This window comes from Staurois parvus, unplaced genomic scaffold (genome assembly GCF_062004578.1).
Source record: "Staurois parvus isolate SC_StPar_1 unplaced genomic scaffold, SC_StPar_1.0 ptg000214l, whole genome shotgun sequence".
Taxonomy (NCBI): Eukaryota; Metazoa; Chordata; class Amphibia; order Anura; family Ranidae; genus Staurois; species Staurois parvus.
Window position 1 is genome coordinate 1,110,986 of NW_028318010.1, and position 22,590 is coordinate 1,133,575.

A 22,590-nucleotide genomic window follows, 5' to 3' on the forward strand; every position below is an offset into this window, starting at 1 on the left:
CTGCTCTAATTCATCCCAAAGGTGTTTTATCAGGTTGAGGTCAGGACTGCAGGCCAGTCAAGTCCCTCCACCCCAAACTCGCTCATCCATGTCTTTATGGGCCTTGGTATGTGCACTGGTGCGCAGTCATGTTAGACCAAGAAGGGGCCATCCCCACACTGTTCCCACAAAGTTGGGGGCATACAATTGTCCAAAATGTCTTGGTATGCTGATGCCTTAAGAGTTGCCTTCACTTGAACTAAGGGGCCAAGCCCAACACGAAAAACAAGCCCACACTATAATCCCCCCCCCTCCACCAAACTTTACACTTGGCACAATGCAGTCACGCAAGTACCATTCTTCTGACAACCGCTAAACCCAGACATGTCCTTCGGATTGCCAGACAGAGAAGCATGATTTGTTACCCCAGAGAACACGTCTCTACTGCTCTAGAGTCCAATGCCAGTGTACTTTACACCACTGCATCCAACGCTTTGCATTGCACTTGGTGATGTAAGGCTTGGATGCAGCTTCTCAGCCATGCAAACCCATTCCATGAAGCTCTCTACCCACTGTTGTGCTAATGTGAAAGCAACACGAAGTTTGGAGGTTTTTAGCTATTGACTCTGCAGACAGTTGTCGACTTCTGCGCACTGTGCACTTCAGCACGCACTCACCCCACTCTGTCATTTTTCGTGGCCTACCACATTGTGGCTGCGTTGCTGTTGTTCCCAGTTGCTTCCACTTTGTTATATTATCACTAACAGTTGACAGTGGAATATTTAGTAATTATAGACCTGTTAGTTTAACTTCTATAGTTGGGAAGATACTGGAGAGTTTAATAAAAGACCACATGGATGAGTTCTTGCTGGAAAAAAATATTTTAAGCAACAGACAGCATGGATTTATGAAAGACAGAAGTTGTCAAACAAATCTGATTTCTTTTTATGAGGGGGTGAGCAAAACCTTGGACAGAGGGGAGGCGGTGGAGTGGTATACTTGGATTTTGCAAAAGCGTTTGACACAGTTCCCCACATACAGCTAATGTGTAAGGTAAAGTCTACGGGCTTGGAAAAATCTGTATGTAAATGAATGGAAAACTAGCTAAAAGATCGTATTCAAAGTGTAGTGGTTAATGATTCATACTCTGAATGGTCTAGGGGTGTCAGTGGTGTACCCCAAGGTTCAGTGTTGGAACCCTTACTTTTTAAAATATTTATAAACGATATAGGGTCTGAAATTAACAATTCCCATTTCAGTCTTTGCAGATGACACCAAGCTGTGCAGTTGAATAACGTCCTTACAGGATGTCTTCAACTTACAAGCCGACCTCAATGCACTGTTTAATTGGGCAACTATGTGACAAATGAGGTTTAATGTTGATAAATGTAAGGTTATGCACTTGGGGGCTAAGAATCTGCATGCATCATACATACCAGAGGGAGTACAACTGGCAGAATCAATGGTGGAGAAGGATCTGGAAGTTCTGGTAGATCACAAGCATAATAATGGCATGCAATTCTAAGCTGTGGTTTCTAAAGCGAGCAAAATCCTCTCTTGTATTAAAAGAGGTATAGACTCCAAAGAGAGAAATATCATATTAGCCCTGTACAAATCATTAATAAGACCTCATCTGGAATATGCAATTCAGTTTTGGGCACCAATTGACAAAAAGAACATTGGGGAACTGGAGAAAGTACAAAGAAGGGCAACCAAACTGATAAGAGGCATGGAGGAGCTCAGCTATGAGGAAAGATTAGAGGAACTGAATTTATTCTCTCTTGAGAAGAGGAGATTAAGGGGGGATATGATCAACATCAGTGGTATATATAGTGAATTCGGTGTGAAGCTATTCACCCTGAGGTCATCACAGAGGACAAGGGGGCACTCTTTATGTAATCTCCAAACACGGAAAGGTTTCTTCACAGTGAGAGCTGTGAAGATGTGGAATAGACTCCCTCAAGAGTTGGTTCTGGCCAGCTCAGTGGATTGCTTCAAAAAAGGTCTGGATTCTTTCCTAGATACACAGACTATAACTGGATACTAACTTTCTTGGTAAAGTTGATCCAGGGAATATCCAATTGCCTCTCGGGGGATCAAGAAGGAATTTTTTTTTCCAGCAGGAGCAAATTGGATCATGCTTTGCTGGGTTTTGTTTGCCTTCCTCTGGATCAACTGTGAGTATAGGATTATAACTTTTTTTTTTTTTTTTTTTTTATGGTTGAACTGGATGGACTTTTTTCTTTTTTCAGCCAGAATAACTATGTAATTTAGTAGCAAGGAAATTTCACAGATGGACTTATTGCACAGTTGGCAACCAATCACAGTACCACACTTGAATTCACTGAGCTCCTGAGAATGACCAATTCTTTCACAAATGTTTGTAGAAGCAGTCTGCATGCCTAGGTGTTTGATTTTATACACCTGTGGCCATGGAAGTGATTGGAACACCTGAATCCAATGATTTTGTCCCAATACCTTTGGCAATATAGTGTATATTCTCTAAAGTGCAGGCCTATGATAGGTCCTGTCTTCTATGTAACCTGTTTAAACAGCTGTATATACACAGTTTGTGTATCTACTGTATATCCTGCTGTAAAACGTTTTAGATGATGGACCTATATAAATGAAAATATTAATAACCTTGATATGTATCTAACCAACTCAAAGAACTCATCCCCCTCTATCATGCCACTTCACTAATGTTTTAATGGGTAACACGAGGTAAACCAAAAAATAAATGGAAAAAGTATACAAAGAGCAGGGTAATGATAAAATGTTACATTGCCACTCATGTAGCCGTAGGCATGTGGTGTTTAGAGCATGATAAATATTCTTGGCATATGAATACACTTTTACTATAGAAATGACATGAAGCAAACAAATCACATTGTTCAGCTGCACAAAGCATCTTCTCTAGAAGTAGGCATGAAATATCCTTATATCTGCATTGGGACTTAGAGTACATTATGAGTAAACAAATTCTTTCTATATACTGTATATAAATATACATTATATACTGTAGCCAGGTGCTGGCTATATCATTATGCCATTCAGGGACATTTACAGAGGAAACTATGGTTAATCCTTTTTCTCCTTAGTGCCCAATATTGGGACTGCTACATCACTTCTGGTTAGCAGAGTGGATCCAGTTCTTCTGACAGAAAAGGATCCTGGGACCTGTAGTCCTATACCTGATACATGCTGTGTTTTTTAGTGCTGATTGAATTACAACTACCAGAGAGCTGGGGAACTAGAAGGTTGCTGGGAAAGCAGATATATTCTACAGCAAGAAACTTGCTTGCTCTCTTGGCATGGGATTTAGAGCTGAACACAAAGGGACTGCCACTCTCCTCCAGAGACAGATTATTTGCCTACTGCTGGGGGACTCTGCACATTCAGCACAGCAGTGATACTGATCACCACAATGGGATCACATCTACTTCTCTGCATGGGGACTGTCACTATCCAGTCCTCACACAGACATCTCTGCACTATGCTCTGACAGGCCATCAGGTGGTAACTCTGCACTTTCCAGCAAACAGCCAAGAACTCTTGTTCATAGGAGGCCATACTATTCATGGGATTGGTGAGCGGGTGGATGCCCAACCTGTTTCTACTATCACTCTAGAGGCACTGCATGCAGACCCCTTTACACCTCAGTACCAAGAGATCTTTGCTTCAAGCAGTACCACAGCCTAATTGTTTAACTTCATTTCAATTACAAGCATTCACTACTGTTTATGGGGCCAACCATTGCTAACAAAAGAAAACAGACACCACTGTACCAGGAACTTTTAACTTAACATACACACCCGCAGCAGTTCATATGAATGCAGTTCGATTTTGATGCGGTGCTGGAAACGCACAAAAATTGCCAAATTCCAAACCACATCAGTGCAGTGTGGAATTCACAATGATGTGGTGTAGAATTTGCAGAGTTCTGTGCATTTCCAGCACCACATCAAAGTTGCACTCCATTCATGCGTACCACTGCGGGTGTGTATGTTAACAACACCCCAGATTTGGTTCACAAAATGCAATGCGATTTGCAGAATCAGATTGCATGGGTGTTCACACCCATGTGATCCAAATCGGGTGCAGCATAAAAAGGGTCCTGCACCATTTTGGCACGGATGCAATGCAATTTTAGACCTACAAAATTAATAGGCTCAAATCACACTGCTGCAAAACTGCATGTGATTTGCACAGGAATGTGGTGCAATTCTTGTGCGAGTCACATGCGATGTGCCGCACCATGGCAGTGTGAGCCGGGCCCTAATGGTTTTCATGTGGTTTACTGGGGTTATGGCTAAAGAAATCAGCTATAACCCCAGTATTGTTTTTTTCTGCAGACAGCCGGCTTCTGAAAGTGGCTCTTGAACCACTGGATCGCTTTCCGTAGCAGAGGGAGGGGACGTCCCCTCCCTTCCACTGCTCGCCCCTGTTTCTCGGGCTTACCTTTAACCACTTCCCGACCGGCCGTTGCATATAAACGGCTGGACGGTGGCAGTGCAGGGTCGGGTGGCCGTTTATGAACGGCCTTCTCGCACCCTGCTTGTGCGCACTCTCTGGGAGCGCGCAGCACCGCGATCCGGTGCCCGCTGTGTCCTCCGGACACAGTGAAACACCGATCGTCGGACGGGACCTCTGTACGAGGTCCCGATCATGTGATCACTGATTGGCCAATCAGTGATCACATGCAAAGTAGTAAGCAAGATGTCACTTGTGACATCATTGCTTACTACGTGTGAAATCTGTGAATGATCACAGAGGTCACATGGTACAAGGCTATTCACAACAGCCTTGTACCATGTGACAAGCTGTCATCAATCACAGCTCACTCAGTACTTCTCAATGAGAAAGAGAAATGATTGCTTTTACATCCTATATGGGTGTAAAAGCAATCAGTGTAAAAAAAAAATCTTCATCACCCCCCACAAGTAGTACAGTGTCACCATGGTGACACTGTACTGCTAGGGTGACAGTATGTAAAAAAAATAAATTAATAAAAAATAATATAAAAAAATAAAATAAAAATGTAAAAAAAAGTTTAAAAATTATAATTTTTGGTTATAAACTAATTTTTTTTTTTTACTAAAAAGATAGCGGAATAAATTTTGGCAAAGATTTATGATGAAATATAATTTATTTGCAAAATGTTATAAAAAAAACACTTTTCTTCAAAATTTTTGGACTTTTTCATTTACATAGCAAAAAAAATAAAAATCCCAGCGGCGAATAAATACCACCAAAATAAAGCTTTATCTGTCTCAAAAAAATGGTAAAAATTTAATTTGGGTACAGTGTTGCATGACTGCGCAATTGTCATTCAAAGTGTGATAGCGCTGAAAGCTGAAAATTGCCCTGGACAGGAAGGGGGTAAAAGTGTCCGGTCTGGAAGTGGTTAAGGCCGGGGAAACAATCTGATTGTGTGGCCTTCTCAAGATGGCGGTGATGAAAGACTCTATGGTCTTTGACCGCCTCTATCATGATGGAGGACCTGAGCGACATTTAAAAAAAAAAGAGCTGCTCAGTCTATCAGTCTAAAATGCCCAGGCCAATTTTTTTGCCCTAGTCTGGGCCTGTTAACGGGTGTTGTATATCCTAAACCCATTTTTCTTGTAGTCTACTCTTTTTAATAAGTCAAATATAGAGGTGTTACTAAAGAATTGTGTCTCTTGCATTATTATCCTACAACCCCTGGCAAAAAGTATGGAATCACCACTCTTGGAAAATGTTCATTCAACTGTTTTCAATTATATAGAAAAAAAGTAATCACAGACATGCCTCAAAACTATTTTCATTTAACATTCCTTCTGGCTTTAACCACTTCCAGTCGGACACTTTTACCCCTTCCTGACCAGGGCAATTTTCAGCTTTCAGCGCTATCACACTTTGAATGACAATTGAGTGGTCATGCAACACTGTACCCATATGCATTTTTTACCATTGTTTTGAGACAGATAAAACTTTATTTTGGTGGTATTTGTTCACCGCTGGGATTTTTATTTTTTTTGCTATGTAAATGAAAATGTCCAAAAATTTTGAAAAAAAGTGTTTTTCTTATAAAATTTTGCAAATAAATAATATTTAATCATAAATCTTGGCCAAAATTTATTGCGTTATCTTTTTAGTAAAAACAAATAAGCCAAATTAGTTTATAACCAAAAATTATAATTTTTAAACTTTTTTTTTACATTTTTTTTTATATTATTATTTATTTTATTTATTTATTTTTTTACATACTGTCACCCTAGCAACACAGTGTCACCATGGTGACACTGTACTACTTTTGGGGGGTGATGAAGATTTTTTTTTTTTTACACTGATTGCTTTTACACCCATATAGGATGTAAAAGCAATAATTTCTCTTTCTCTCTGTCTGCATTCTTGCAGCCATTGAGAACTACTGAGTGAGCTGAGATTGGTCACAGCTTGTCACATGGTACAAGGCTGTTGTGAATAGCCTTGTACCATGTGACCTCTGTGATCATTCACAGATTTCACATGTAGTAAACAATGATGTCAAAAGTGACATCTTGCTTACTACTTTGCATGTGATCACTGATTGGCCAATCAGTGATTACATGATCGGGACCTCGTACAGAGGTCCCGTCCAATGATCAGTGTTTCACTGTGTCCAGGGGACACAGTGGGCACCGGATCGTGGTGCTGCATGCTCCCGGGGAGCGCGCACAAGCAGGGTGCAGGGAGGCCGTTTGTAAACGGCCACCCGACCCTGCAGTGCCACCGTCCGGCCATTTATATACAACGGCCGGTCGGGAAGTGGTTAAGAAGCACTTAAAAAAATAAAAAAATAAAACTGTAGTCAGTTGCAACTGTTTTGCATATCAAGCAGAGGAAAAAAATATGTAACTGCCATGGTTGAGTGGGGCCGAGAGGGAGGCAGCCATCTGGAACTGTACAGTGGTTGAGATACCAGAAATTGAATGAACTGAGAGGGAAGTCTGTCAGCTGGTAAAGAATCTGGTGCCAGACCAGGGGGCCTATCTCACAGACATGAGGAAGGAATGTGCTATGGACTGCACTAACGTATTACTTGAGTAGAAGGAAGTTATACTTGCTTGTTTCCAGAAGGCCAGCATAGGTTTGGTAGAAGGGGTTGAGGCCCGGGTCTTCCCATTGCTGTCCACAGGTGAATCACTGGGGGACCACACACGAGCAAGAGCGGTTGGTCTGGTGTCCGTGGATGCTGACCGACTCCTAATTGGGTTTCCCCTGCCTCATTCTAGAGGCATGAGCAAGTTAGTGGAGGACTTGGTAAAGGATAGATCTGCTTCTGTCTGTCAAGGATATCGGAAGCTTCACATTTTCTTGGGGCGGATTCTCACCAAACCCCCCCCCCCCTCGCTTACCCGGAAGAGGAAGAGTTTGAAACATGGATGGATCAGGCAACACAGACTGTGGAGAAATGGAATGTCCCAGAAGTACTCAAGAAATACAGACTAGAGTCTTAGAGGACATGCAACTGATGTGATTCATAGTCTGAGGATGGGAAAGCAGGATTGTGTAGCAATAGACTATATTGATGCTTTATGTGCTGTGTTCCGCTGAGTGGAGAAACTTCCAGACCTTATGTACAAGCTCAAGCACACTCATGATAGAGTAGGGGTGAGAGACTTTCTGAATACATTACACGAGTGGATAAAATTCTACATCAGATTATCTTAAAGAAAGGGATTGATCCTTGGGATGCTGGCAAAGTCTGCTTGGAGTGGATTTTACAAGGTGCATGACCTAATCACCTGACTGTGCTGAAACTATTACTCAAGGGATCCCAAGCAACCCCCACTTTCCCAGAATTAGTGAGAGAGGAGGAAGCTTTATTAGAGGAGAAGAATCAAAGACTGGGAGAACTGCCAATATCTGCTTCCAAGAAAGGAAAGTGTCGACTTCAGTGGTACAGGCAGATAAGTATTTCACTGATGAGGTTAGTAACGAGAAGACAGAAGCAAATGAACACACAAGCTCTCCAATTTCCAAAACCATCAGTGAAGCAGCCCCAGCTGGTCTGCTTACTCAGATTGCTCAAGTTCAGAATCAAATAGCAAAGCTTGCTGTGGGCCATGGAGACACAAGTGAAAAATGCAGGCAGCCATACCAGATCAGAGGGGAGCCCATGCTTCAGCCTATGAAAAGCGGAAGTGCTTCCAGTAAGGAGAACATGAATGTTTTAGGGCTCAGTGCCCCAGGAAAATGACTGAGCAGGACCTAATGGATGAATTGCTAAGGGCAATACAGAAGTTTCTCCTCGCTAAGAAAGGGAGAAACCCCAGAGGGGCCTTAGGGAAGGAGCTAACTGAGGGCCCAGAGTAAAGCCAATGCTCCAAAAGACAGAAGAGTCTGAGATCCAAGCAAAAATTTAGGAATAATTCTGCTAGAAATTCAGCAGAATCCTCAATGAAGCTCAATTGAAAGCCACCAGAGCCAAGGGGAAATGCACCATCTCAATCTAAAGTCACTATCAGATCATTCCAACAACTATCAGGGAGAACAAAAGGTCAAACCAACCATGTAACGCCAGTTGACTTACCTGAAAAACTTGTAGGCCCCTTGTATAGTGTCAGCTCAGGTGGACGGAGTGTACACTAAGGCACTACTAGACACCAGGATTCAGGTGACCTTGCTATACCGAGATTTTTATGAAAAGTATCTGAAACATATCTCTTTACTCAAGTTGGAAGAGTTTAAGATTTGGGGTATCAGCTTTTAAAAATTCCCCTATGATGGTTACATTCCAAATAAAATAACCTTTGGTCCCTTGACCACGGGGAAGACCGAGACATTTAATATGTTAAGTTTTATGTTTCAGACCACCAAGGACAAGACAAAACTCCCTATTAATTGGAACCAACACTGACCTAGTGAGATTGCTATGAATAAGGCTTTGTGAAGCCGAAACGTGTTAGCTTTATAGATCCTGTATTTATGTAACCAATAAAGACTTCCATTAAGAAGCTTTCCTAGTTCTGGCTACTTGTATTCTGTATACTTGAGAAAGAAGATCTCACACTCAAGGGAATACACCCTCAATTGCATAAAGTCTTTCGATGGGTGGTTTGGGAGCAGAGAGCCCCAGTGGAAGGAGTGGGAAGACTGTGCAAGCTAGGAGCCAGGGAAAGAGTGCTGCAGCCTGGTGAAATAGTCTGTATGAAGGCCACAGTCAAGTTGACTTGGTATCAGCCAGGACCCTTCATCGTCTTGGAGTCTGATTCATGACAAGAAAAGATGAGAGAAGAGCTGGTCCCTGAAAAAGTGCCCACAAGAGTCCCAGAATTTAAGGGAAGGTGCCAGTTAGTGTCCGGCATGTACCTGACTCCCCCATCAGGTTAAAGCCCCGAATATTGATTGGATAAGTAAGTTCAGCTACTGCGGTAACATCTACTGGTTTGGTGAAGGGAGAGACCAGAGGAAACTTGGAAGGGGAGTCTTCTTCCTCGCACACCACTATCTCCTAACTGGGAGAAAACAGTCAAGGATCGGTTGTTAAGATGGAAAAAGATATTTTCTAAGAATGACTTTGACGTGTGATGTTCTCGGCATAGGATTCAGCATCAGGAAGACAGGCTGTTTAGAGAGAGAGCATGTCAAATAAATTTGAGTGACCTAGAAGACTTCAGAGAGCAACTTGCTGAGCTGAAAAAGTCAGGAGTCATTTGAGAATCCAGGAGCCCTTACACTTCTCCTATAGTTGTAGTGAGGAAAAAGAATTGGACCCTGTGATTGGGTATTGACTACAGAAGTCTGAACAGAAGAACCATTCCCAATCAGTACACCGCTCCTTGAACTGAAGATGCCCATCGATATCTGTTGAGGCAAAATGATTCAGTATCCTAGACTGAAAAGTGGTTACTATCAGATCCCCATGCATCCGGACGATTGAGAAGAAAAGACAGCGTTCATATGCTCATAAGGGTTCTTTGAGTTCAGTTGGATGCCTCAAGGACTATCAGGGGCTCTTGCCACATTCCAACGGCTCATGGAGCGCACAGTGGGAGACAAAAATCTGAGGTCTTGGTGTACTTGGGTGGCCTCATTGTTTTTGGGAAGACTTTGGAAGAACACGAAGCAAGACTTGAGAAAGTTCTTCTGAGGCTCCATGAAGAAGGACTGAAGTTGTCATTGGAGAAATGAGGGTTCTATCAAACTTCTGTCACCTACCTAGAGCATGTTGATTCAGCAGAAGGGCTTTCCACTGACCCTAAGAAGCTGGAGGTGCTTACCATGTGGCCCAGACCAAGAACAGTCACTGAATTAAGGCCTTGTTTAGGGTTCTGCTCCTATTATCAAAGATTCGTGGTGGATTTCGCAAAGATTGCCTGCCCACTCAGTGAGTTACTACATGAAGGGAAAGGTGAAGGTGAGAATTGCAAGGCGGGTCAAGTAAATTGACCCTAGTATGTCTATGTATGAATGTAAGTTAGGGACCTTAGATTGTACACCCCTTGAGGGTTAGGGACTGATGTGAATGTACAATATATATGTAAAGCGCTGCGTAAAATTGACAGTGCCATACAAGTATCTGAAATAAATAAATAAGTTAGGCGAAGAGCTTGAAAGTCACAAGAATCCATTCAGGAGAGATAGACTTTCCAGTGTGAGAGCTTTCCATCACCTTAAGAAAAGCCTTACGTAAGCTCCAGTGCTGGTGTACACAGATCCTACCAAACCATATGAGCTCCATGTGGACGCCAGTCGAGAGGGGCTGGGTGGGGTCCTATACTATACATAGCTTACGTAAGCCGTAGTCTTACTCCATCTGAGAAAAACTACCTGGTACATAAGTTGGAGTTCTTGGCCCTGAATTGGGCCATCATCGACAAATTGAAGGATTGACTTCAAAAGGGCCTCCTTTTGAAGTCAAGACAGACAAGAATCCCCTAACATATCTCACGACAACAGCCAAGTTAGATGCCTCTGGACATTGTTGGCTAGTTGCCTTGTCGGGATTTCAGTTCAGTTTGAAGTATCGTCCGGGAGTAGGAAACTGAGATGCTCACACTTTATCCCGGAGACCATATAATCTAGACAGAGGTTCAGAAAGCTGAACATGTGATTTTTGAGGGAGTCCAGGCTTTGTGCCAAGGCATTGATCATTGGCACAAAGGAGCTATTGGAGCTGAGGCCATTGGAGTCACCCCAGCAGGAGTGCCCAACAGTTACTGCGATCTGTCCCAAGTGAGAAGCAAGGGGCTCCCACAGTTGTCAAAGAAAGACTTAAAGGCAGATCACAGTGAGGACCCTCTCTGCAGTTTAACCTTGAAAGCTATGACCAAACAAGATCCCTGCCTGCTACTAAATGGTTCCATCATAAATTCCAAGATACGAGACGGCATTATCTATTGGAGGTGTCCTTCAGGAGATTTGAGAGAAAGGTGGCAGTTGTTCCTCCAAGAGAAACACAGAAAGTCTGTACTAATGGCTCTTCATGATAAACATGGGCAGGTAGGACCAGATCACACCTTTAGATTGGTTAGGGACCGCTTCTACTGGCCTGTTATGAGAGCAGAATTAGAGAACTACTGTCACTCATGCTTACAGTGCATTCAAAGGAAATCTCTACCAACCAAAGCTGCCCCCCATGTTTCACCTACAGAGTCAAGGGCCTATGGAGTTGGTGTGCACTGACTTTCTGTGCCTGCAATCCAATGACTGTGAGAGAAGCAATGTTTTGGTGGTAACCAACCACTTTACTCCATATGCTCAAGCCTTGCCCACCAAGGATGAACAAGCAGTTACTATGCTGAAAGTACTGGTGGAAAAGTTTTTGGTACACTATGGTCTGCCGCAATGTATTCATTCTGACCAGGGCAGGGACTTTGAGAAAAAACTTGTTCACAAGCTATGTGAACTGCTGGGCATCCAATAATCCCAAACTTTCTTATATCATCCACAGGGAGATCCTCAACCCGAACAGGTCAACTGCACTCTTAGAACATGCTGGGAACTTTGTCCTCAGAGAAGAAACATTGAGGAAATTATATTGCAGTTGCAGTTCATGCCTACAAGAGCATGATTAATGATGCCATGGGGTATTCCCTCTACAGATTAATGTTTTGGAGAGAAGTTCAATTGACGGTTGTCCTAGCTTTCGGAACGTCCACGGATCACACATCCCTGACTTTATTCAAGGGGTATGTTGACCAACTGCGGAAACATTGATCCCTCAGTTGGGGAAACAGGAGGAGAAGTTCCAGGTGTTGGGAGTGGCTATCTCCCCACACCTGTGGAAACTACAAATGTTAAAGCTGAAACAGCTAATTCATGCATCAGAAGGGGTGTTGAGATTCAGGTTTAAAGTATATGAATTGCTTCATATATGTGTGTCTTCAAATAGCCTTCCAAATGTAGAGTAAGTTCTGTGTAATAGATACAGCAAACAAGGGTGTTTGGATTGTTTTAAAATAAATAGTAGAGTAGGGATTGTTGGTATTCAGTTATTATTCAAATAGTATCATCCAGGAAGCTACCAGGAATCATGCCCCTGCCATATACCCTCAAGCCATGCCCAGGGGCGGACTGACCATTTGGAAACTCGGGCACTGCCCGAGGGCCCGGGATCAGTAGGGGGCCCCATGAGATGCCCTTGGTACCTTTTTTTTTCATAGGCTTTTTTGAGTTTGGGCAAGGACACAGGGGCCCCATGATCCCCTATTGCCCGGGGGCCCCATGAGTTGTCAGTCCGCCCCTGGCCATGCCTTCTCTGTAACTGTATACAAACTTTAAATATATAGTGAGAATATTAACATAGGTCTAACACAAAGACCACATAACTACACAGACTGATGTAGCATTTAAGAATCCAACAATCTATGTATGTTGTAAATGCTTGTGAAGAAAGGATTCTGATTTTTTTTTTTACTCATCAGTCCAATGGCTGTTCAAAAAAAAAAAAATACATCTATGGCTAGTCTTACACCTCACTTCTTTTTGAGTCTATAGGACAGGAAGTGAAGGAAAGTCTCATTAATGAAACACTGATAGCAAAAAATAACTGACAACAGTTTTAAAGTAGAATTAAACCTCAAAACAAACATTTGTTATATTGCAGGTTACTAATTCTTCAATTCTTAGATGTAATGAGTGCATTATTTTTTTCTTTTTTAGGTTTTCCTTCTCTTATTTCCACCTAGTGATCCTGTCAGTAAATCTGTTGTTTTTCAAAAGAACAAGCTCTCTTGTAGATGGAGTTAGAGGGCTGAGACAAACTATTTACCACTGACAGGGGTGCTTACAATGATCAGCTTTTATTTATGTAAAACATTTATCCCAAAAGGAAAAACTGTTGCTGTAACGGCTTAAAGTGTGAGCTGGAGCTTGGCTTGTAAATCTGCTAGTACAACTTACACTCCCCCCCCCCCCCCAAGACTGACATTGCTGCTGTGTGTCTTCAACAAGAGTGGGGACATGCTGATACAGGATGGGTTGCCCTTTTCTGAACTTTCTCCAGTTCCCCAATGTTCTTTCTGTGAATTGGTGCCCAAAACTGAACTGCATATTCCATATGAGGTCTTACTAATGATTTGTAGAGGGATAAAATGATATCTCTCTCTCTGGAGTCTATACCTCTTTTAATACAAGAGAGGATTTTACTCGCTTTAGAAACCGCAGCTTGGCATTGCATGCCATTATTAAGCTTGTGATCTACCAGAACCCTCAGACCCTTCTCCACCATTGATTCCCCCAGTTGTACCCCCCCTAGTATGTATGATGTATGCATATTCTTAGCCCCCAAGTGCATAACCTTACATTTATCAACATTAAACCTCATTTGCCACATAGTTGCCCAATTAAACAGTGCATTGAGGTTGGCTTGTAAGTTGAAGACATCCTGTAAGGACGTTATTCCACTGCACAGCTTGGTGTCATCTGCAAAGACTGAATGGGATTTTTAATCTCAGACCCTATATTGTTTATAAATTTATTAAAAAGTAAGGGTCCCAACACTGAACCTTGGGGTACACCACTGACACCCCTAGACCATTCAGAGTATGATTCATTAACCACTACTCTTTGAATATGATCTTTTAGCCAGTTTTCTATCCATTTACATATGGATATTTCCAAGCCCGTAGACTTTACCTTACACATTAGCCATGTATGTGGAACTGTATCAAATGCTTTTGCAAAATCCAAGTATACCACGTCCACCACCACCCCTCTGTCCAAGGTTTTGCTCACCCCCTCATAAAAAGAAATCAGATTTGTTTGACAACTTCTGTCTTTCATGAATCCATGAATGCATTGATTTAAAAAACCTTGTTAGCTTTAGTATCACTTTAAATTGGCTAAATAGATTCCAGGTGCAACAAAACAAAAGGTGTTCAAAGTCTCACGCTTTGCTATCTCTAGAAGGAAGATACAGCATGGATAGAAAAACGTGTTCCCTTTTTACATGTTTGTTCTCTATATGGAAGCAGTGGTCTCTCTGCAGAAGTCAGTGTTGAGTCAAAGCTAGAGCTAGAGTCAATGTGGAGCATGAGCTTAACTGATAGCTGAGCTATAGATCTGATTGAAGCAGGGGGCATGCCAGACCTTTGCAAAGAGACCACTGTTTCCACACAGTACATGGGTACTTCTCTACAGCCTGCTGACAAGGAATAGTCTTTTTTACTCAGGCTGTGGCTGCTTTCTAAAAAAAAAAAAAAAAATGAGTTTGCAGATCTTGTTTTAATGTATCTGGAATTTACTGAGCTGATTTAGGACCCATTCCCAATTTGGCATCCTTTTGGTCTGTGTTAGGGCTGCCCATTGAAATGAATGTGCTGCCAACATACCAGAGTGTCAAACAAATCGGACATGGCCCCATTTTGTGCAAAGCAGCACGTCACAATGCATGGTAGTTGGGCTGCATCTCATGTGCATTCCCTTAGTGTGTTGGAATGCCACAGAAAATGTGCATTGATGCGTGTTGCTGTAATGCACATTACCACAATGCAACAGTGTGCACAGGCCCTTTAACTGCATTGGGTTTATAAGAATACTTGAATATGAAACTGGAAACGGGTTCCCCTTCTATAATGTTTTCAAATATTTAAAAAAATTACCAGTTTTGGAATTGACAGAATGTAACATGAATTCAGGCCATCTTCTAAATCCATTAGTTCTTTAAAAAAGTACACATTGAATGGATACACATTTAATGTTTCACATCAAATATATTGTATGGTGCTCAAATAAAATACGAGGGACGTTCATGTCACTAGTAAATGGCAAGTGTGTCCTATTACTGATAGGTGGGACACATGTCCAGAGACCGTTAAGATGGCAGACAAGTGTTAGTGCGTGCATGGAACAGCGTGTGTTGATGACGTTTCTTGAACATTTTAATGGTGTAAACGTTTCAAAGATGGCCGTCCATCCGTCATTGACTATCCCGGCCATGGTGGTTCCCAGCCCACAGCAGCCATTCCTGTGAACATTCAGCACGTGGAATGTGGAATGTCCTGGATAATCGACGCATAACCTGTTATGAAATTGCACAAGAGCCTAATCTTACTGTGGGAACAGTGAACAAAATGATGACAAAGTGAAGCAGGCTTTCTTAAGATGACAAATCTTTCTATGACAAAGCTTTCCAGGCATTAGTTAAACTCTGGGATAAATGTGTGAATGTAGCAGGGGAGTATGTTGAAAAATAAGTGCAGTTTCTACTTCTTGAAATTTGTCCATTTTATTTTATAAATTCAAAAGTACCGGTTTGACTTGAACATCCTTGGATTTAATAAATTTGTTGATTAAATTAGTTAATTATTTGAATAAATGTTTTTCAAGCATTAATATGCTGGATAAGCATTTTACCATTAAATGGGGTAACTTCATTACTTCTTGTTGGTTGATGTGTGAGGAGGACAATAGCAGTATTCGCTTAAAGTAACTAAAAGCAAAACTTTTTTTTTTTTCATTTTGGACAGAGTAAGAGGGAAAGTTATAACCTATCAGGATTTTTTTGCCATCTGTATCCCATTGAGGAGATTTCTCTTCACTTCCTGTTACATAGCCACCACAGGAAGTGAGAGTAAGTGTTTCTAAATTGAGGGAATCCCTGGTTGTCACTAGGGTCACCATTGGAAGATTTCCCGTCTATTATTTTTCCGGGGACAACCCAAATTAGGGATTTTCTTTTACTTTCTCTTTTGATGATAATGATAAGCAGGACAACAGAGAGGGTGAATCTCCCTAATGGGGGTACAGACAGAAATAAAAACTGACAGGGGTTCTAATCCATCTCCACTCTGTCCAAAACCAAAAATGTTTTGCCTTTAGTTATACTTTAACAGCCTCCCACCCGCCATATAAGGAAATGATGGGCACAAGGCGGTCCTCTCGTTCTGGGAGGACATCATATGATGTTCTCCCGCTCTAACCGCACATGTGCGCCCCCGGGGGCAAGCGGCATGGCGATCGGTGGTGCGCTGTGTCCCTGGGATACAGTGGATCACCGATCAATGGAAACGAGCCGAAGATGTTGGCTCTGTCATATGATCAGCTGTGTCCAATCACAGTTGATCGCATGTAAATAAGGAAATGCCAGTTATCATGCTCATGAGCTATCACACTGACAGCTCGTGAGGAGAGCCAGTAATCAGCATTACTCAGAGGGGACATGTACACTGATCATCAGGGCACTGATGATCAGTGTAGCCCCAGCAGTGCCACCTGTCAGTGTCCATCAATGCCACCTGTCAGTGCTCATCAGTGCTACATCAATGCCACATATCAGTGCCTACCAGTGCACATCAATGCAACATCAGTGCCCATCTGAGCTGCCTTTCAGTGCCAGTCCGTGCCACCTATCAATGCCAGTCAGTGCCGCCTATCAGCGCTGCCAATCAGTGCCACCTATCAGTGACAGTCAGTTCCGCCTATCAGTGCCCATCAGTGCTGCCTATCAGTGCCTCCTAACAGTGCCACCTATCAGTGCCCATCAGTGATGCCTGTCAATGCCCATCAGTGCCACCTGCCAGTGCCTCCTCATCTTTGCCCATCAGTGCTGCCTATCAGTGCCCATTACTGCAGCCTCATTAGTGCACAACAATGAAGAAGAAAAATCACTTATTTACAAAATTTTATAACAGAAACTAAGAAACTTTTTTTTCAAAATTTTCAGTTGTTTTTGGTTTGTTTAGCAAAAAATAAAAAACCCTGAGGTGATTCAATACCACCAAAATAAAGCTCTATCTGTCTAAAAAAAATATAAAAATTTCATATGGGTACAGGGTTGCATGACCGCGCAATTGTCATTCAAAGTGTGACAGAGCTGAAAGCTAACAATTGGCCTGGACAGGAAGGGGGTATAAGTGCCCTGTAGGCAAGTGGTTAACCACTTGACCTCCGGAAGATTTACCTCCTTCATGTCCAGGCCGTTTTTTGCTTTTTGGCACTGGTTACTGTAACTCACAACTGTGAGGTCATGCAACTCTATACACAAACGAAATTTAATTTTTTTCCCACAAATAGAGCTTTCTTTTGGGGGTATTTGATCACCACTGGGTTTTTATTTTTTAATACGAAAAAGAGCGCAAACTTTTAAAAACAAACAATATATTTTACTTTCTGCTATAAAACATATCCGATTATAAAAAAAGTACATCAAATTTCTTCATAAATTTAGGCCAATATGTATTCTGCTAAATATTTTTGGTAAAAAAAAAAATTACTAAAAGCATATATCGATTGGTTTACACGAACGTTATAGCGCCTACAAATTATGGTATATACAGTATACTGGAATTTTTATCTATTTTAATTTTTTTTATACTAGTAATGGCGGCGTTCAGTGACTTATAGTGGGACTGCAATATTGCAGCTACCAATTTGACACTGACACTTTTGCCACTTTGTGGGAATCAGTCACACTAATACAGTGATGCACTGACACTGTACTAATAACACCTGCTGGAAACTGGTTAATCATCTAGGGCAGTCAAAGGGTTAAATGTGTGCCTAACCATTGTTGTTGTGTGTACTAAGTGGTGCTTTCAATGAGGGATGTGCTGGTTTGTTTGCAGGGAAACAAAATCCAGCATATCCCAACTGACAGGACAGAGTTCTGCCTTATTTACATCAGCAGAGCTCTGTTCTTTCTTTCTCCTGATCAGCAGGTGGCGGTGATCATCCATTGGCTGGCACCCGCTAATCGTTGTACTATGTATAAGCACAGCTGGTCCACCGGTGGTACGCATGTATGTCCCCTACCCGGAAGTGCCAGATCACGTACTAGATGTTGGAACTGGTGCAGGAGAGCCACTCTGCTGCCATATAACGAGGTTATGTGGTCAGTAAGTGGTTAAAGCAGCATTCATATGACCTTGGCAGTCCTAGTAGTCTTCCATCCAATGATGGCCTGTGAACATTTAACAGCAGTCTGTCCAGGTGAATGTCCACCCTGAGAGTAACAGAAAATCTCTAGTTTTGAGCGGTCACCAGAACAGAAATAGAAGGGACATCTTCCAATTGGGACACTAGTTTGGGTGACCCTGGTGACTACCAGAGATTTCCCCAACTTTGGAGGGATTTTCTCGTACTTCCTGTTGTGGTTCGAGTTAGGAATTGCAGGGAAATCTCTCCAAAGAGACACAGATGACAAAAAAAACTGGCAGGGGTTATAATCCTGATGAAGTCACGTGATGTGTGACGATATGCATGGGGAGGAACTTGGGTGACATCAGAGCTGGAACACCATCAGTCTAGTAGGAGGCACATTGTACAGTTTTACTACTACCTATATGCTGCGGTTTTTGTATTGTTACCATGTGGGTGTATTTCAATACATTTTTAGGAGATTATAACAGATGTGCTGCACTATGGTCGCTTTATATGGTTGTTGAGTTCCATTTACAGAACCGACCTTTTCATTCAGAGGGCTTGTTGGAGGGCACAGTGGCCATATATAAGGGGAGGATTTTGCGTAGAAGAGAGATTACTACATTACCCACATTAGGAGGGGAGATGCCCTATTGATCTGTTTTCTATATGGGTCCATATATGAAGGTGAGGTTCCATCTATACCATATGCTCACTGTGGTGGTGTATTCCTTTTAAAGATTGACAGCACCGGGATTGCGGGCTCACTCTCCAGTAGATTTATGGTCTTTTCCATGGAGACTTTTTGAAGAGTTGTTTTTGGACTTTGTGTTTTTTATCTGTGTTCTTTGAGCAGTGCAACACTATACACATACTTATAGGGGTTCTATACGCATATTATAGGGGTTATAATCCTGCCGCCCCCCATACTCTATCCAATGTGAACCAATAAGGTTTGCTTTCAGGTTTACTTTAGGTCTGTATTGACATGTAGTAGCAATTCTGGCAAACCAGAGAACTCTGGACACGGACTTGAGGAAAACAAATGATTTATTAAAAATAGCGCTGTTTTGACTCAACAGATGGCTTGTGCTCTCATCTGCTGAGGGAATTATTGAAAACTTCTTACAAGTGTATATATCAATGATTACATCACAAGGCATACATTTCTTCTTTCACTTTCTATTACTGTCTAAAGGCTTCCTAAACTCTGCAGAATAACCTTGGACAGCAGCCGCAGATAAGAATACCAGCTACAAACCGGTACAACATAACACTCACAGGAAATAAGGGAGGGGGGAAGATGACCAAAAACCTTGCTTTTACAAACATAGGCTGCTAGAAGTGTTAGAGTTTAAAGGGCAACTTTGCCATATCTGGGTACTACCACAGACAGGCTTTTGTTAGCACCAGAACTGATTCTGTCTCCATAAAAGTCAATGAAAATACAAAGCAGTTCAGATGGAGGTCAACGGCAGATCAAATGAACCTGTCATTGAATTCAGAATTATCAACCATCTCAATCTGATGTCTTTCTCTAGATGACAGTGCTTGGAAGAAATTCGTAATGAAAGCTGCATTACTACTGTCAGCAGGAGTCACAGTATAAAATATTTTTAGGAGGTGGAGTTGAGACTAATGCTATACCTGGTATGTTTGTGTGTTAAGATACCCATAGACATTAGATGACAGCTTTTAGCCAGATGAGGTGATTCCAGAGGTACTTTATATCTGACAGGATCTTAGCAGAATGTCCAGCTGTTATTGACACTTGTGAGCTCTCATAAGCTCCCTTTTAATTATCATCATGTGGGTCCTTTATTCTTTGTATTCATGCTTTCTAATTCAAAAAAAAAAATTAGAGAACAAACGTACGAATTCTTACACCTTCATAGATACCTCTTAAAGGATAAGTTCACCTTTTAGTTACAACTTTATTCAGTGTTACTAATGTAGCAGTCTCGCTCACCCCTTGATCCGCCACCATAACAGCGAGGATCCTCTCCCCGCACCCGCTGTCACATTTTCAAAAATGGCAGGGCTGTGTGTGTCTCCACTCACAGAGCAATGAATGAATGAACTACAGGTGCTGTCTGCCACTTGTCCTTTCATTTCTGCCATTTTCCCCCTGTGGGGATGGATCTATGAACTGTGAGGAGCGGGGAGCTGGTTGCCCCTGGAGCCCTTTGGGCAGAATAATGGGCTACTTTACAGGAGGCTGCACCTATGGACTGTCTGTGTACCAGGGTCCAGTGAGTAGAGTCTCTTTTCTATGCTAAATCACTTCAAGGTCTCTAGCCATGAATCGTGGACTGTTCCAGTCTGCCTTTACCTTTGCGCAAACTACTTCATGGTCTCCAGCTATGAACCGTGGACTGTTCCAGTCTCCCTTCACCTTTGCTCAAACTACTTCATGGTCTCCAGCCATGAACCGTGGACTGTTCCAGTCTGCCTTTACCATTGCGCAAACTACTTCATGGTCTCCAGCTATGAACCGTGGACTGTTCCAGTCTCCCTTCACCTTTGATCAAACTACTTCATGGTCTCCAGCCATGAACCGTGGACTGTTTCAGTCTGCCTTTACCTTTGCGCAAACTACTTCATGGTCTCCAGGTATGAACCGTGGACTGTTCCAGTCTCCCTTCACCTTTTCTCAAACTACTTCATGGTCTCTAGCCATGAACCGTGGACTTTTCCAGTCTCCCTTTACCTTTGCGCAAACTACTGCATAGTCCCCAGCCATGAACCATGGACTGTTCCAGTCTCCCTTTACCTTTGCTCAAACTACTTTATGGTTTCCAGCCATGAACCGTGGACTGTTCCAGTTTACCTACCTACTAAAGCTAATGGTACTGAATAAGAAATGTCCTCTGCTAGCAATATATTCTACTTTGGAGTATCCCATGCTACCCCTAAGCCCCTTCTGTGTTCTACAAGCAAATAAAGTCTCAAAAAGACAACCTCTAGACCAGGGTTTCTCAACCAGGGTTCCGTGGAACTATAGGGTTCCTCCAGAGGTTGCTAGGGGTTCATTGAGCAATAAGCTTTCTGCTTCTCAGATGAGTAATCACTGACTGACACCAATGGTCTTTTTAGCTATCTGTATGGGGGAATTCTTCCCAATGACCACAAAGAGGTTGCTAGGGGTTCCTGGAGCAATAAGAGATTTCTGCTTCACAGATGAGTAACCACTGACACCAATGGTCTTGTTAGCTATTTGAAAAGGGAGTAATTCTTATCAATGACCACAAATGTAAGAAGCATTCTTCCCACTGGCCATCACAATAATGTACTAATTATGTAATAAATGTAATAATTATTAGCAGGGGTTCCCTGAAGACAAAAAGTTATTTCAAGGGTTCCTCCATCTCACAAAGGTTGAGAAAGGCTGCCCTAGACTGTTTAATGAGTTATAACAAATGGATTGATGCTGTGTACCTGGCTGCCTTGCACGGTTTGGGAAAGCTGTGTAAATCTACAGCGGCCTCCTTCGGGGATAGAGCTACATTCTCTATGTACTTTTCAAAATGTCAGAAGAATTTTTCTTGCACTTTGTCTTTGTACATGCTAAATTGCTGCAATAAAAATTACTTTTAAAAAGTCACAGATAGATGCTTGTTATGAAACATACACTTCTCTTAGGGATTGTTCACACTTGACTAAATTTCTAACTCTTCCCAAACGCTCCTATAGCTTTAGTATGGGCATTAGACAGGTGTTAATAAGCTTTATGGGCATTATAGACTGGCTTTTTACAAGCATTAGAAAAGCTCCCCAAACACCCTATGTGCAGTTTTGAAGTGTATTATAAGCATTTGACAAGCATTTAAAACCACACCACAAACAAATAAACTGTAATGTTATTAACGAACCACAACCACACTGCAAATGCCCCACAAAAGCCTGCCAGTGCATTTGAGGAACGTCACCATAGACTTCAATGAGAGACGTTGAAAGGCTTCAAACTCCTCCTGACTCGCATGAGGATTCAATTTTGAAGAGACAAGATGCTAACGCTTCATGTCTGGATACTGTGAACAGCACTGTGTGCTGCCAATAGTATCATTTGCATAGACGTTTGAGGAGTGTTAAAAACGCCCTTCAAACGCCTGCTTTCAATGCCAGTGTGAACTAGGCCTTACAAAGACAATTCTTTCTGTGAGCACTTGGTGTGTGAAGTTAGTTACAGAAATGCCATCGCAACAATTTTAGCAGTTAGGGTGCATACACATGGACATTTGGAGGCCTAAAAATGTCCCTAGCCTGCCCAGGGAGCCGCAG

The 22,590-nt window shown here is 42.2% G+C and overlaps 1 protein-coding gene across 1 annotated transcript in view; it reads left to right on the forward strand.

Moving 5' to 3' along the window:
• TMEM54 (transmembrane protein 54) overlaps window positions 1-22,590 on the forward strand; it is a 75,075-nt gene that overhangs the window by 26,044 nt on the left and 26,441 nt on the right. The window lies entirely within an intron of this gene.